The following is a 14,849-nucleotide window of genomic DNA, read 5'->3' on the forward strand; positions in this document are numbered from 1 at the left end:
AAATTCTAGGTGGCACAACTTACCAACATGCGCAGCCACAAAACTCATATGGCCTTCACTGGACCTAAAGCCCGAAGGAATGTGTGCTGAGATTTTTGCTGAGTTTAACCATCTTACTCAGCTTGTCAATGAGCCTACTCGAATATCAGACGTTAACGGCCGAGCAGAAAATACCCTTGACTTGTTTCTCACTTCTGATCCTGATAAGTACACAATCAGTGTATTGACGCCTCTAGGCACATCGGACCATAGTGTTATATCTGCTAATTTCTCGTGTCAAACAAATCCAGTTAAAGAAAGAGCTCCAAAGAGAACCGTTTGGCAGTACGAGAAAGCCAACTGGGACGGTCTCAATAATTTTTTCAGGATCTTTAACTGGTCGCTATGCTTCCTCGATAGCGACGTAGACTCCAGTGCAGATAAGATTTCTAGTATGATTCATTTGGGAATGGAAACGTTTATCCCGAATAGGGTTAAAAGTATTAAACCCAAGGATAAATCATGGTTCGATTCGAGCTGCAAAGAGGTTATCAAGGAGAAAGAGGTGAGCTTCCGGTGTTTTAAAACCAACCCAACTGAGGAAAACCGGAAAAAGTTTAAGCAAGCCAGGAAGGCCTGCAACGCCTATATTCGAAGGACCAAATTTTTACATGACCAAAAATTACGGCGAAAAATACTGCAATGTCCCAAAGGCAGTAAGAATTTTTGGTCATTTGTAAAAAACATGAGGGATTCTTCCTCTTCCTCGGTTCCTACGCTTGTTGTCAATGACACTCCTTTAGTTAGCTCTATTGATAAAGCTAACTTATTTGCAAGGCAGTTCGCCGAAAATTACACCTTACCAGATAGTGTCATGACTCCTCCAGTTCTTGAACGCGTAAATGATTCTATGGGTCCAATCTTTTTTCGTACTCGAACTGTGGCGAGAGTTTTTAAAGATCTTAACATTCATAAATCCGCTGGCCCAGATGGTATCCCCGCTATTATTCTGAAAAGGTGTTCTTCCACGCTAGCAAAACCACTGCGTAAGCTTTTCCATCTATCCTATTCTTCTGGGCTCGTTCCGAGTAGTTGGAAAACTGCATTTGTTCAGCCAATTCCAAAAAAAGGCGAATCTTCTTCTCCCACAAATTACCGACGATAGCACTAACGTCCCTTCTTTCTAAGGTCATGGAAACGCTGATTAATTATCAGCTTAAGAAATATCTTGAGGAACGGAAGCTTCTTAATGACCGGCAATACGGCTATCGTAGCAATAGGTCCACCGGTGATCTCATGGTTCATCTCACCGAACAGTGGTACAGATCTTTACATCCTTTTGGAGAAAGTAAGATTATTGCACTTGATATTTCAAAGGCATTTGATAAAGTTTGGCATCTTGCTCTCTTATCGAAAATGCGTGCTTTCGGTATCGACGAATCCCTTCTTCGTTGGATTAGAAATTTTCTTTCGAACCGTTCAATACAAGTTGTTTTGGACGGATTCAAATTGGAATTTAATGCTTCGAAAACGCAATGCTGTCTTGCTTCGTTAAAGCGAGATAAACCGTCTTTGCCACTATCTATGAGTGGCACTTGCATCAACGAAACAGAAAATCTTGACATCCTCGGAATGTGCATCAGCAACCACCTTTTGTGGAGCGATCACATACGCGATGTTGCCAAAAATGCAGCAAGATGTCTAGGTTTTTTGAGACGTTGCAAGAAATTTTTTTCTCCGTCTGATCTGGCTACAATCTACAAAACCTATATACGTCCGAAACTTGAATATAACTATCATCTCTCGTCTGGTGCTCCAGTAACTTATTTAAGCCTTTTGGACAGTATTCAAAAAAGAGCTTTTAAAATGATTGGTGACATAAACATCATCAACTCGTTTACATCACTCGAACATCGACGCAAGGTTTCTTGCCTCACCCTTTTTTACCGTTATTTTAACGGAATATGCTCTAGTGAAATAGCCAGTTGCATTCCTCCCCTTAAACAATTTAACCGTAATACCCGTGCTTCTAGGAATGCCCATCAGTTTACCCTTGAGCCCAACTTCGGACGTACTATGAAGTATAGAGATTCTTTTTTTAGCCGTACTACGCGAATGTGGAACGCCTTGCCACGCTCTATCTTTCCCTGTCATTGCAATGTTCAGAAATTTAAAACCAATGTACACCGACACCTCCTATCCAACCCTTCCCTCTTTTCCTAATGCTCACACTGTGTCTTTGGCATATTAAAGGTATAAAAAATCCTTTTAATGTTTGCTAATTATAAAAAAAAAAAGACTTGCTATCTCAAAGCAGACTTCATATTAGCTCCCTAATAGTTGTCCTTACGGGACACTGTTTTATAGGTAGACACGGAATGCGACTTGGTGTAGCCTCAAATGATTTCTGTAGGAGCTGTATGGACGAAGAAGAAGAGGAAACAATCTCTCATCTCCTCTGCACTTGCCCTGCTCTTTCACTCAGACGCAAACTTCATCTGGGGGACTATTCTTTTGATAACCCCAGTGAACCAGAAAAGGATATCAAATATCTTCTTCGCTTTATAAAAAGCTCAAAAAGGTTCGACTAGTAAGAAGTAATTCTCTAGATTCATGTGGTATCACAATGGGCTTTTCTCTTATCCTAAGTGTGTGGATTTTAATCCGCAGCCACGTTAACCTAAACTAACCTGAAGGAGAAATCAATCGGAAACAGATTTAATGCATCTGAATACTTTTTAGTCTTCGGTAAACAGTATTTGATATATTTATTGAAATAACAAATAAAAGCGCTCCCAGGTGGCTGCCTTGCGGAACACCGAAAAAAATGTATATTTGGTGAACGTTATGTATAAGAACGTATTGAATACGGTAACATAAATAAGATTAAAGTCAGTTCAAAAGATTGTAATATAAACTTTATCTTTCTAACGTTTGCATTGTAACTTTGTCATTAGCTCGGTCGAAAACTTTGGTGAAGTCAGTGTAAATAACATCACAGTTCTACCCACTTTTAAAACAACTAACGACATAATTACTGAAAATTGTAAGATTTGTTGAGGTTGGATTACCAGAGAAAAGGGCGTGTTGATACGAATCTAACGCTCCAAACGGTCATTTGGTGGCCTTATGTACGAAGTCGAGCTTAGTTCATACATGTTTTGATTGTACTTCAAGCCGATATTAAAAACAGTTTACGTTTTATTCTAAAAAAAAAAGTTGTCAAGCAGTAGTACCCGTGTATGGTAGTTAGTGCGTTGGGGCATGTCCAGAGCTTGGGTTCAATCCCTTCCTGTGTCATCTAAAAGTTTTATCACGGTTACTTTCAAGAGTTATTCTTTTTATGAAAAGTGCTATCTCAAATAACCCGTCTGGATTCGGCATTAAAACAGTAGGTCCCCTCCATCCCAGACATAATACGCACACAGGAATGGTTGCGAGTTCTAAGTCACTAGGCCCTAGTTTTCCAAGGACTAATGCGACACCCAATTTATTTGTTTTATGTCATGTGATTATTAGAATATTATTTAAAGTTCAAAGCTCTTTAAAAAATTTGTTCGAATTTCGTTTTTAATACCAATTGCAAGCCATTTATAATTGTTTTGATTGTAGGTACTTCCAAACCATAATAACATTTTTGATTATTAAATACTTTGAGTTTTATTTGAAAAAAAAAGTTCTTAAGTCTTTATTTTAAAACCATTTATATTTGGATTTAGAAATTAATAGCATGTATCTGTGCAATTGGCGCCGATAGATTTTGACGCTTAGTGGCGGCCATTTTGATTTGGTGACATCTATCAAATTGTTTGTTTATTATTCAGCTGTTCATGCCAAATGATCATGGCAAGTTACACGATTGAACAGCACGTTCAAATGATAAAACTTTACTATCTAAATGAGTGTTAATAAACGCAAACGGTGCTCGCAGTGATCCATTTTACGATAGACGTTCAGTAAACAATTAGCCAACAACCGAATGTTCAAGGAACGCAAGAGCGGCAGAGATCATCGCTGCGGTCATTGAAAGTGCCCATCAGAACCCGAAGAAGTCTATTCCTCGCCATGCATAAGAACTCGGCCTGCGCAGACTTCAACTTGGCTAAATTTACTTCGAACTTAAGCCTACACCCGTACAAGATTCAAGTGACTGGACGACTTCGAATCGTTGGGAAGAGGTCCCCAATTTTTGCCGGAAAATCATCTTTATTGACGATACGCATTTTTGGATGGAAAAATTAACGTTTGGGGTGGATTTTTGGCCGGCGGCGTAATTGGTGCGTAGTTTTTTGAAAACGACCTTAGTGAGGCGGTCACCGTCAACAACGAGTGCAACATAACGGTGATAACTAATTTCTTATGGCCCAAATTGAACCAAACGGACCTAGACGACACGTGCTTCCAGCAGCAACCACGATTGATATTTTGCATGAACGATTTTAGGGTAAGGATATCTCTCGCAGGAGTGATGTGAATTGACCCCGCTAGATTTATTTCTTGTAGGTTTTCTTCAAATCGCAGGTCTATGCAAAAAAAAAACACAACTGACCGATGAACTATAGTTTAATATTACACAGGACGTCGCTCAAATTCAGCCGAATCTATTTGGAAGAGTCATAAGAAGCCGAGGCGGGCATTTTAATTATGTCATATTAATGGCATACGTGCGCCTTCAAATAAAAAAAATAATTTTGTTAATATCCACACACAGCTTGGTTTATTCCATTTCAACATCTACCCGCCCGTATTGAAAAACCCTTTAGTTTTCACCGGTTTGCTTGAACAAATATGATTAGAATTTTGTTTAAAGAGTGCATCTCTTAAAATACAGCAAGTTATAGATCGCAACTCACAGACTATCCAACTATTCACGTATTTCAATTCAAAATGCCAATTTAGCTTAAAGGTGTCCTCTTTTCCCACATCTCTTATTTACCACCCCTGACAAAATCAAATGAAAACAACAAAAAAAAAGCAATCAACTTTATAGAAAAACATTTCAGGTGTTTAAGTAATTGACAATTGAAAATCACTTAAAAAGCTAAATTAACTTAGACAAAGATTAGAAGACGATTTACTTTGGATTTATTTTTAGTCATCATGGGTTGTAAATCGGTTCCTCATTCTCTCCCACAGGAAAAACATCAACAATCCTATTATAGTACGACGAAGCTATATGTGGACTAGTACCTTGTTTATATAGACTATTGTGTGTTGTCAACTTACTCTGCCAAAAATGTTGTGTGACCAACTGAACGACACACAATATTGGCCAGGCCATCGACGTACGGTCTGTCTCGGACGGTAGACTTGTAGGCAAAGTTATATGACATGACTATAGTTCGACCGACCGACGGACGAACTGAATTCGATAAGAAACTTGACAGAAGTGACAACGAGACAAAGATAAAATGCTGTGATTGTATCTCAATAAATATATCCACATTTATTTTCATAGACACGAGTATGTAGAGGGCCAGAGGAGTATTTTCGATCGGCTCTTTCTTGCAGCCCTTGGTCATTCCATTTTTGCATCAGATGTTGTCACGTGAAGCAAGGGACAAGGAAAGAGCCTTTTAATTCAAAACTACATGACTCTTCTTCTAATAAATACAATTTCTTGAAGCTTGTAATAGATGAACAAATTTAGAAACTATATAATTTTAGTGCAGATATGCAACTTCTTTGGTTCAAGGTTTAACAATTTGTTGTCAATATGAGTTCAATCGCCGACACCAACGTCAAAACCCTCCTCACTCTGGTCATTGTTGTTGTTTATAAAGAAAACGATAGTCGAGTGACACAGACGCCCCAGGGTTGAAACTGCAATAGGTTAACAATGCTGACTCGGTGACTGATTGAAGGAGCCAAATTCAGCGAAATTGTAGAATCTTCAGGTGCGGGAAAGTTGCCAATTGTCAATGTTCAAAAAGACACAAGTGATGTAAGCTGTTGAAGTGTTTTTGTGAATTGCAAACATAAAATCGCAAAAAAAAGCTTGAAAATTTGTTACATTACTACGAGAACTGATTGCTGATACTTCAAATAAACAAGAGATTGAAGTGGAGTCTTCTATAGTAAAATAGCTATGGACGAGGAGAAACAAATGTGAATTTTAACTGAATTCACACTTTTTTGCTTACCTCCTCGCACCCTATAGAAAGTTTAAAGTGTTCTATGTTATAAAGCAGACGAATACACTGCAAGAAAAAAGAATTGAGTTTATTTTTTAAATATACATAAAGTCAGTAAGAATAACCTTACTCTGAAAGAATTCACACAAAAATTAACTGTGGGGATATCTTCCGAGTTAGAGTTGAAATCCAAAAAAAAACAATAAACCAAAACTTTTTGAAAATCCAGAATCAAAAAACACAAAATCTCGAAAATCCAGAATCACGAATCACCAGAATCATGAAAACCCGAAAACCCATGGTTTTGAAATCTTGAACAGGACAAATTATATGAGGACATGAGAAATGCGGCTAAAAATTAAAATAAATGTAAGGTTATGTGATGGAAAAAATAAGTCAAATTCATCAGAAACTGGTGTCCCTCAAGGATGTGCTTTAAGTCCGTTAATATTTGCCTTGGTTATAAACGAAATCGTCAAAAATATACCATGGGGAGTTGCTTTTGCTGATGACCTTGTCAGGTATGGAAAATATAACTTATGAGTAGTGGATCACTTACTTGCTAAAGGTGGCGCTACAAATTTACGAACTAGGGACTCACCCAACAAACTTCTCCATCTAGCTGGCTCCCTATCTAGATGTCTCAATTTGCGTGCTCAAAGTTGGGTATGGTCACTTTATTCTTGTGGGCGCCACCTGATCCGCGGTCTTCATCGAAGACTTTCTGGGCCGGAGCATTGGTTTACATCCATCTTCTTCGTTGGACTTTCACCATTCTGGCGAAGTCTACGTCACTGTACAGCCCGTATGGCTCGCCGTTCCATCTTCTCCTCCACTCCCTTTCAATTCATACGGTACCGTAGATCACACGAAGAAATTTTCTTTCGAAATGAACCAAGGTGCTTTCATCCGCTTTTGTCATAGTCCATGCTTCTGCCATGTATAGCAGGACGGTTATGATGAGGGTCTTATAAAGAGACACTTTGGTCTCTTGAAAAGAGGGCTTTGTTACTCAATTGCTTTCTTAGCCCATAAGAAAACGCGGTTATCAAGAGTTATTCTTCATTTGATCTCAGCACTGGTGTTGTTTTCTTCGTTTATAGCGGAGTCTAGGTAGACGAGACGAAGACCCATTTATATCACACTGATTTCTTCAGATTATGTCAATGTCATCAGCATATGCAAGTATTTGAAAAGATTTTTGAAAGAAAGTGTCTCTAGTGTTGACGTGGGAGCTCTGCACTATTCTTTTTAGCAAAATGTTTAAAAAATAGCATGATAGAGCATTACCTTGTCTAAAGCCTTTTTTGACATCAAAAGGTTCCGTTAAGTTGTTTCCAAACTTTATGGAGCAGCGTGTATTCTCCATGGTCATCCTGCATAAAAGGACGAGTTTGGCAGGCATGCCAAAACTAGACATGGTTCCATACAGCTCTTCCCTGTAGATGTTGTCATATGAGGCCTTTAAATCGATGAAAAGATGTTGGGTGCTTGATTGACTGTGGACTTTCGTGGTCTTAAACCACACTGATAAGAACCTATCAGATTGTTAACGAAGATTTTGTAAGCCATGTTAAGTAGACTGATGCCTCTGTAGTTCGTGCAGTAAAGATGGTGTCATTTTTTAAGAATCGGGTAAAAAAAATTTACTTGGATTCCATTCTTCGGGCAAGCTTTCTTCCGACCGTATCATACAGATTAGTTGGTGCGTGCTCCAACCCAAATTATCTCCAGCTGCTTTGAAGTGCTTGGCGTTCAAGCCATTAAGCTCCATTCGCTCTTTTAGACTTGGGCATATTAACTTCGTCTAAGTCGGGAAGATTGTTGGCTTTCGTCGTCTATGTGTAATGGATCATCCTGCCTAGCAGCGAAGTTCGATTCGTCGTCACCGTAATACAGTCTGCAGAAGTGGTCCTTCCATATCCACAGCATTGACTGCGGTTCGACTATGATTCGACAGCACGGTTCTCATGCCCTCTCTTTTTCCTTCTGAGAAGTCGGTGTTCCTCTCGCTTCCTTTGCTCATAAAGCTCATGAGCAGCTCTCGTCCTTTTATACAGCATTGACTGCGGTTCGACTATGATGCTTCCACTTTCGTCTTTGCAGCCTTCGGTTATAAGTTTATGTATTTGTGAATTTCGTTTCAACTTCTCATAAAACACGAACTTTATTCTTATGAAGTTCTCAACATTTTTGACCGCACTCTTTTTCATGGTCTCTCTTTTTCCTTCTGAGAAGTCGCTGTTCCTCTCGCCTCTTCTACTCATACAGCTCATGAGCAGCTCTTGTCCTTCTATGCAGCGAAGCGAAGTCTTACAACAATTAAGTTTCATTACTTTTTTTTATTGTTTCTCTATTCTAAGGAATTCTGCAGCTTTTTAAGATTTTTGGGGTTAAGGATTCTTGATTTCCGAGATTCCGGATTTTGGGATTTCAGGATGCCGTGTTCTCTGGATGTAGAGTTTTTGTGATGTCATGTCCACCAATGTCAATTCCTCAATTGCTGACATTTAAGTTTTGTTCTTGATGAGCTTGTTTGACAATATTTGTGTTGTCATGAGAACTTTCAGGACCTGTTTTTGGATTGGTTTATTATCTTCTCAGTTGGAAAGCGGATTACATTCATTATCATCATCATTAAAAAATCCATCTGCAGTATCAGGTGGGGAATACATATGAAGCCAAATATGATAAGTTTTATAAATCTTATAAAATAAAAAAAAACAAAAAGTACCAACAGAAAACTTATTACAATTGCTAGGTCTTGAATAATGAAAAATTGTTCAAAAGTTAATCAATGTAGCAATAAGTTGAAGTAAACGCAAGACATCGATAGTCGATCAAATTGAACACATATATAGGGGTTGCACATTAAAAAAGAATAATTGGCCAACAGAACATCCAACCATCTATTTCGATATATTCACCAACACCATTGTCAAATTTTGTAATTCTTTTTGAAAAGTGACCACTCTCTCTAAGTAAGCAGAATGATCTTCTAAGCTATGTCTTTAAAACATTGTTTAAACTCAGTTTAGAAAGAACGATTTGGCTCCTTATTTCTCAATTTAAACCCTACTATAGTATTATCTCTTCCAATCTCCCATCATCGTCGTCGGCTTCTTGTCATTATCGTCGTTGTTTCAGAGTTCATTCCAACAACAACAACAACAAATCCATCAACTGTCAGACAATCACAATTCCGAACATCCATAACAAATTTCGGAACCTAATATCACATCATTGAATGATATTCTGGGAGTCTTGTGAGCATAGGTAGTGTATAGTTTACAAAGGAAATGGTATTATATTCACCTCAGGGCGGCTTATAGCCAAAATGGCATGGCAGCCTCATCACTAAGCCACAAATGAAAGCCGACACCACCTTCATGCTTCGTGATTCGTGACGTGCATCACATGCTTCATCTTTGCTCCACATCATCCTGCGTCCCTCGTAGTATAGTCTTCGCTAACGTCAGCAGCATCATCGTAGTCATCGTTGTCGGCGTGTAAAATAGGTAGTTTGAGTTTGAGTATATCAAGGATAATGCGACTGGTGCATTTATCTATTTAGATGGCATTCATCATTTGCGCCACCTTGCTTAAGTGTCTTGAATTTAATTCTCCAACGTGCCAACACTGTTACCCTTACCCATACTCAACTCAATCTCCTTGTCAGCTTCCTTTTTTGACTGACTTCAAGACACGACTCTGTCTCTTTCTCTCTATATGGATGAGGCTATAGGTACGTTTTGGTATATCACTGAAGTAGCAGTTGTATGCAACAAGAAACAACGAACGCAGTGTGTGGCACACATTTTCGTCATAAAGTTTAAGCTAAATGCTTTTAGATGTAATAAGTCCTACATTGTGATGCCGGTAGCAGAAGTGGTTGCGCTTCCTATAGACATCGTATACATATACGAGAGCTCTAGGCAGTGCACCACAGAAGCTGTATTATACCTTTACCTCTGTTCTAGGTGCTCTCTAACTTAACTACCTATACGCTACGCACCACACTGGGGGTGTGAAGTGATGTGTTCTTCACTGCTAATTCAATCTGAAGGAATATTAGGTGCGGAAAATGAATTGAAGAGCGAGAGCAGGAGCAGGAGCTCTGAGCAAATGCTCGAAAAGTGTGAGTATGAGGAAGTTGCATTGTTGTCAGAGTGTAACTGCTATAGGTAAACTAAACAGCATCTAATTTGATATTGGTAGTGTGTGACACCTTTTGGGGTTGGAAGCTGTGAAAGGATGCATCTTTAATTCAGTAGGAGATGAATAGCATATTCCATACCACTCCATTTTCATTGCATATAATTACCTACCTATTGTGACTTGTCTGTTAGTATTGTGTGTATAGCCTTGTCGTTTGGCCTGGTTATTTGATCTGATAAAATATTATTAGAATACAAAATTTTATTGATTTTTACTCGTTTCTTAGAAAAAGTGTGACTTCGTATGTTTCGGACTGAATTCTTTGCTAATCATCATTTGCTGAACGATATGAATTACGAAAACCAGAAATCCAAAATTACAATTTCTTCATGCCACTAAGTTCAGGGTATAACAAATCAATTAATATTGTCTGTTAAGTGTTTTTTTAGAGGTACACAATCATGAAATGAAATGAAACGAAACATACTCGTAGAAGATTTGCTTAAGTTACAATAAAATTTACTTTGTTTGAAAGACAATTTTCAAGTATTGTACTTTAGATACGATTTTTTTCGTATAACTAATTTTCTATAACTATTTCCATCGTTTGTGAACGTATTCAAGTGACTCCAAGTAGTCTTTCACATATTCCCACAGAAAATAGTCAAGTGGAATGGAATCACACTATCTCCGTTACGAGAAAATTACTCATCCCATCCATAGATCAATTTTAGAACGAGCTGTGTGACGTGATGCGCCGTTTTGTTGAAACCAAAACTCCTGTTGAAGTGTTCTGATACCTTTTAAAATTAAAGACACATCTTAATTCAATAATTCATTTAATTAATAGTTAAGTTAAAATATAAAAGTATGAGTCTTTCTTTAATAGCGGCTTACGATTGAATGCCTGCAAGACATTACATGTCAATGTGAGCTGTCAAAGTTGCCTTGACAGAATGGCTGCGTTCAAACATCACACTCCTCCCCTCTTAGATTGAACTTCTAAATTACGAAGCCTCTCGGAACGTCTAGGTAAGGCTTGCTCTGTTTGTGATGCAGCTTCTGGTGGTTTTGATTGTTGTTGTTCTTGTCTCGAATCCGGTTCATTATGAGTCTCTGGACTCCTATGTCGAAGTTGGTCTGAATGTCTGCGAACCGTCTTTCCATCGTCAGTTCTTACTAAATATGATACTGGACCCGTTTGCTTGCTTATTTCGGCCGGAATCCAAATAGGCCCTTTTGAATAGTTTCTTTTCCAAACAAGTTCATCGGTTTGTAATTGTAGATCATTACCTGTAACGTGATCTTTTTTGGATGAACGAAGCGGTTGACTATCAGGGTGGATTTTATCAAAATATGTCACCGGTCGACGATTGAACAAGATTTCTGCCGTAGATTTGCCAGCAACTGTTGATGATGTAGTATGACTAAGTAGCAGGAACCTTGCCAGGCGAAGCTTAACACATCTGTTGTTATTTCGTTTGAGATAATCCTTAGTAGTGCGAACCATCCTTTCTGCCTGTCCATTGGTCGATGGGTGAAAAGGAGCAGAAAGGATGTGTGATATAAGATTACTCCTACAAATCTGACTGAAAACCTCAGAGGTGAAGGCTGTTCCATTGTCAGATACAATTGAATCTGGTAATCCATGTGTCGCGAATATAGAACGAAGACTGTCGATTGCACAGCTTGTGCTTGTAGTAGATATTAATTTGACTTCTAGCCACTTCAAATAAGAATCTACTAGAATAAAAAAGATCTTACCTTGAAAGGGCCCTGCGAAGTCTACATGTAGGCGTGACCATGGCTTTGAAGTTTCTTCCCAAGGATGTATAGTTGACTTAGACTTCTCTGGTCGAGATTCTTGACAGGTGATGCACCTTTTTACCATCGCCTCAATGTCACCATCCATTTTCGGCCACCATATGCAGCTTCGGGCAAGACTTTTCATTCTAACCACTCCCGGATGGCCAGCATGTAAGATTTTCAGCAAATCGTTCCGAGCGGCTTCTGGAACAATAATTCGGTCACCAAATAGTAAACAATCTTTATTTACCGATATTTCATGGCGGCGTTGATAAAAAGGTCGGAACTCCTCCTCCAAAAGTACGGCAGGCCACCCTTTCAACGTCCAAGAAAACACCCTCTGTAGAGTTGTGTCTTTTGAGGTCATCTTCGCTATGTCACTTGATTGGAGAATGTTTGCATCACCCTCCTCCAACATATTAATTTGAAACTCGTCTGCGAATGGTGAAGGAGTGGGCAGTCGGCTGAGTGCATCCGCGTTGCAATTCTGATCACCTGGTCTGTGCACGATCTTGAAATTATACCCATTTAAGAACACGCTCCATCGAAGCATCCTCGGCGACAGTATAATTGGAGTTGGTTTCTCTGGATTAAATAAACCAAGCAACGGCTTATGATCAGTCACTATTTGAAATTCCCTTCCGTAAAGAAAATTGTGAAATTTCTTAACACCTGCGATAATTGCCAAGGCCTCCTTGTCGATCTGCGCATAGTTTCTCTCCGTAAGTGTTAAAGTGCGAGAATAAAACGAAATTGGACGCTCCTGGTGGTTAGGTAAAATGTGTGACAGCACAACACCAAGTCCATAAGAGGACGCATCACAAACTAACGCCACTGGTAATTTCTCGTCGTAATGAATCAGTATACTTTCATTAGTAAGCAAACTCTTCAGCTCTTGAAAGGCAGTTTGGTGCTTTGAATTCCATTGCCACTTGTTGTTTTTACCGAGGAGTCTGTGAAGAGGTTCGGCAATTGTCGCTTTGCCTTTTAGAAACGCATGATAAAAGTTTATAAGGCCTAGAAACGCCTGCAGTTGTTTTTTGTCGGTTGGAGCTGGAGTATCCCTTATTGCGATGACTTTTTCATCAGATGGACGTTATTATGGTTATTCAGCTGATGAACAAAAAAGTCAGTAATCATGGATCTTTATGGAAGTAACCATCGACTCTAACGTTCTAGTCAGCATAGCTTTGAATGAAGTACGGCCTAGATAGCTTTATCGCTAAATCAAAAGTTTGCAAGGACATGTTTCAGATTACTAATTTTCGGACGCTAGAAATTGTCCAAATAATTTCCTACTCTTAAATCCCCTTTTAACAAAAAAAAAACTTCTAAAACAATTCTGATCGAAGTAGCACTACATTCAAAAATTAAACTTCAGAACAAAATGTGATAATCAAACTTCAGTTGATTTGTTGTTAAAATTGTAGTGAAAGTGCAAAATTGTTTGTAAAAAAAAAATTGAAAAAGAAGTCAAGAAATCTTTTGGTAAGTTTTAGGTTGTATTGTGTTAATGATTTTGTTTTAGATTTGTCCTTTTTCAAACTCCGGTAATATCTAAAAATAGTGTCAATTGTGATTATAATCAATGTCTACATGAATATGGAAACTAAGTTTTATTTTTCTTAGCCTGCCCTATATAAAAGACATTAAATTAGTGATCTCCTTTGTTGATAAGTTTCTTTATTAAATCGAACGGTATCAAAAATTTGTTTTCAATACAGCAAATGAATCGTTATTTTGACAGATGGTTTGTACACAAAATTGTATGAAACTGGTATGAATTTTTTGGGAAATAATATCTACATATGTATCTGGTACCTGGATTGACAACTGTCATTTTCATTGTCCTAGAAATCGTCAATAAACCAACCGATGGCGTGTGACCCTTAGGATTGACACCAATAGTCTCAATTGTGGGCGACGGGGATTATTGCATTTTTGATAGTAAAATTTTATAATAACTAAGGAGGATTTCTTGGTGAAATCAATGGGTTTTTAAGGAAGCCGTTTTAATATTAACAATTAAAAACAATATTCTTTTCATACAATTTCCTTAGAAAATTTGGCACTTTTGCTGCCGTTATGATTGATAATTTCAAGGACACATTTTTAAGTTTTAAGTTATTTAATAAATGATAGATCATTGGCATAATCTTACAGAACTGTAAGGCTTACATATTTATAAAAAATACAGTGTATTGTTCTTTGCCGAATGAAAATAGCAGGACCCAGATACAAAAAGTAAAATGTAAACTATCGATCAGACAAATTTGTACTTACTTACTTATTTAAGGTGGCGCTACAGTCTGGTGCGGACCTGGGCCTAACTAGCTGTCTACAGGTTCGCAAGCCAAGTTGGTTGAGGTCTTCACCCATACCTGCGTGAGCCACCTGAGTCGCGGTCTTCCTCTACTGCGCCGTCTCTCGGGATTGGATTCGAAGACCTTCCGGGCTAGAGCGTTGATGTCCATTCGCTCTACATGACCCAGCCATTTAAAGTTGAACTTTAATTCTGTAAACTAGGTCAGTGTCGATGTACAGCCGTTATATGTATCTTCTCCTCCATTCTCCATTTATGCGTACCGCCATGAATGAGACTCGGATTATGATTGTCTCATAGATGGTGATTTTACATGCTCGAGAGAGGATTTTACTTCTCAATTGCCTTCTAAGTCCAAAAAAGCAGCGATTTCAGTGCTGGTGTCGTTGTCTGCATTCATAGCGGTGCCTAGGTAGACAAAGTTCTTAACTACCTCGAAGTTATAGCTG

The 14,849-nt window shown here is 38.5% G+C and overlaps 1 protein-coding gene across 3 annotated transcripts in view; it reads left to right on the forward strand.

Annotated features, from left to right (window-relative positions):
- The window catches only part of LOC129948884 (CUGBP Elav-like family member 2), a 434,239-nt gene that overhangs the window by 8,675 nt on the left and 410,715 nt on the right, over window positions 1-14,849 (forward strand). The window contains exon 1 of one of the 3 annotated variants that reach the window (XM_056060025.1): window positions 13,429-13,565. The exons of the other annotated variants lie outside the window; for them this stretch is intronic. The gene's annotated coding sequence lies outside the window, so the exon portion shown is untranslated. Of the gene's footprint in view, window positions 1-13,428; window positions 13,566-14,849 lie in introns of those variants that run through there. 3 annotated transcript variants of the gene reach the window in all.

This window comes from Eupeodes corollae, chromosome 3 (genome assembly GCF_945859685.1).
Source record: "Eupeodes corollae chromosome 3, idEupCoro1.1, whole genome shotgun sequence".
Taxonomy (NCBI): domain Eukaryota; kingdom Metazoa; phylum Arthropoda; class Insecta; order Diptera; family Syrphidae; genus Eupeodes; species Eupeodes corollae.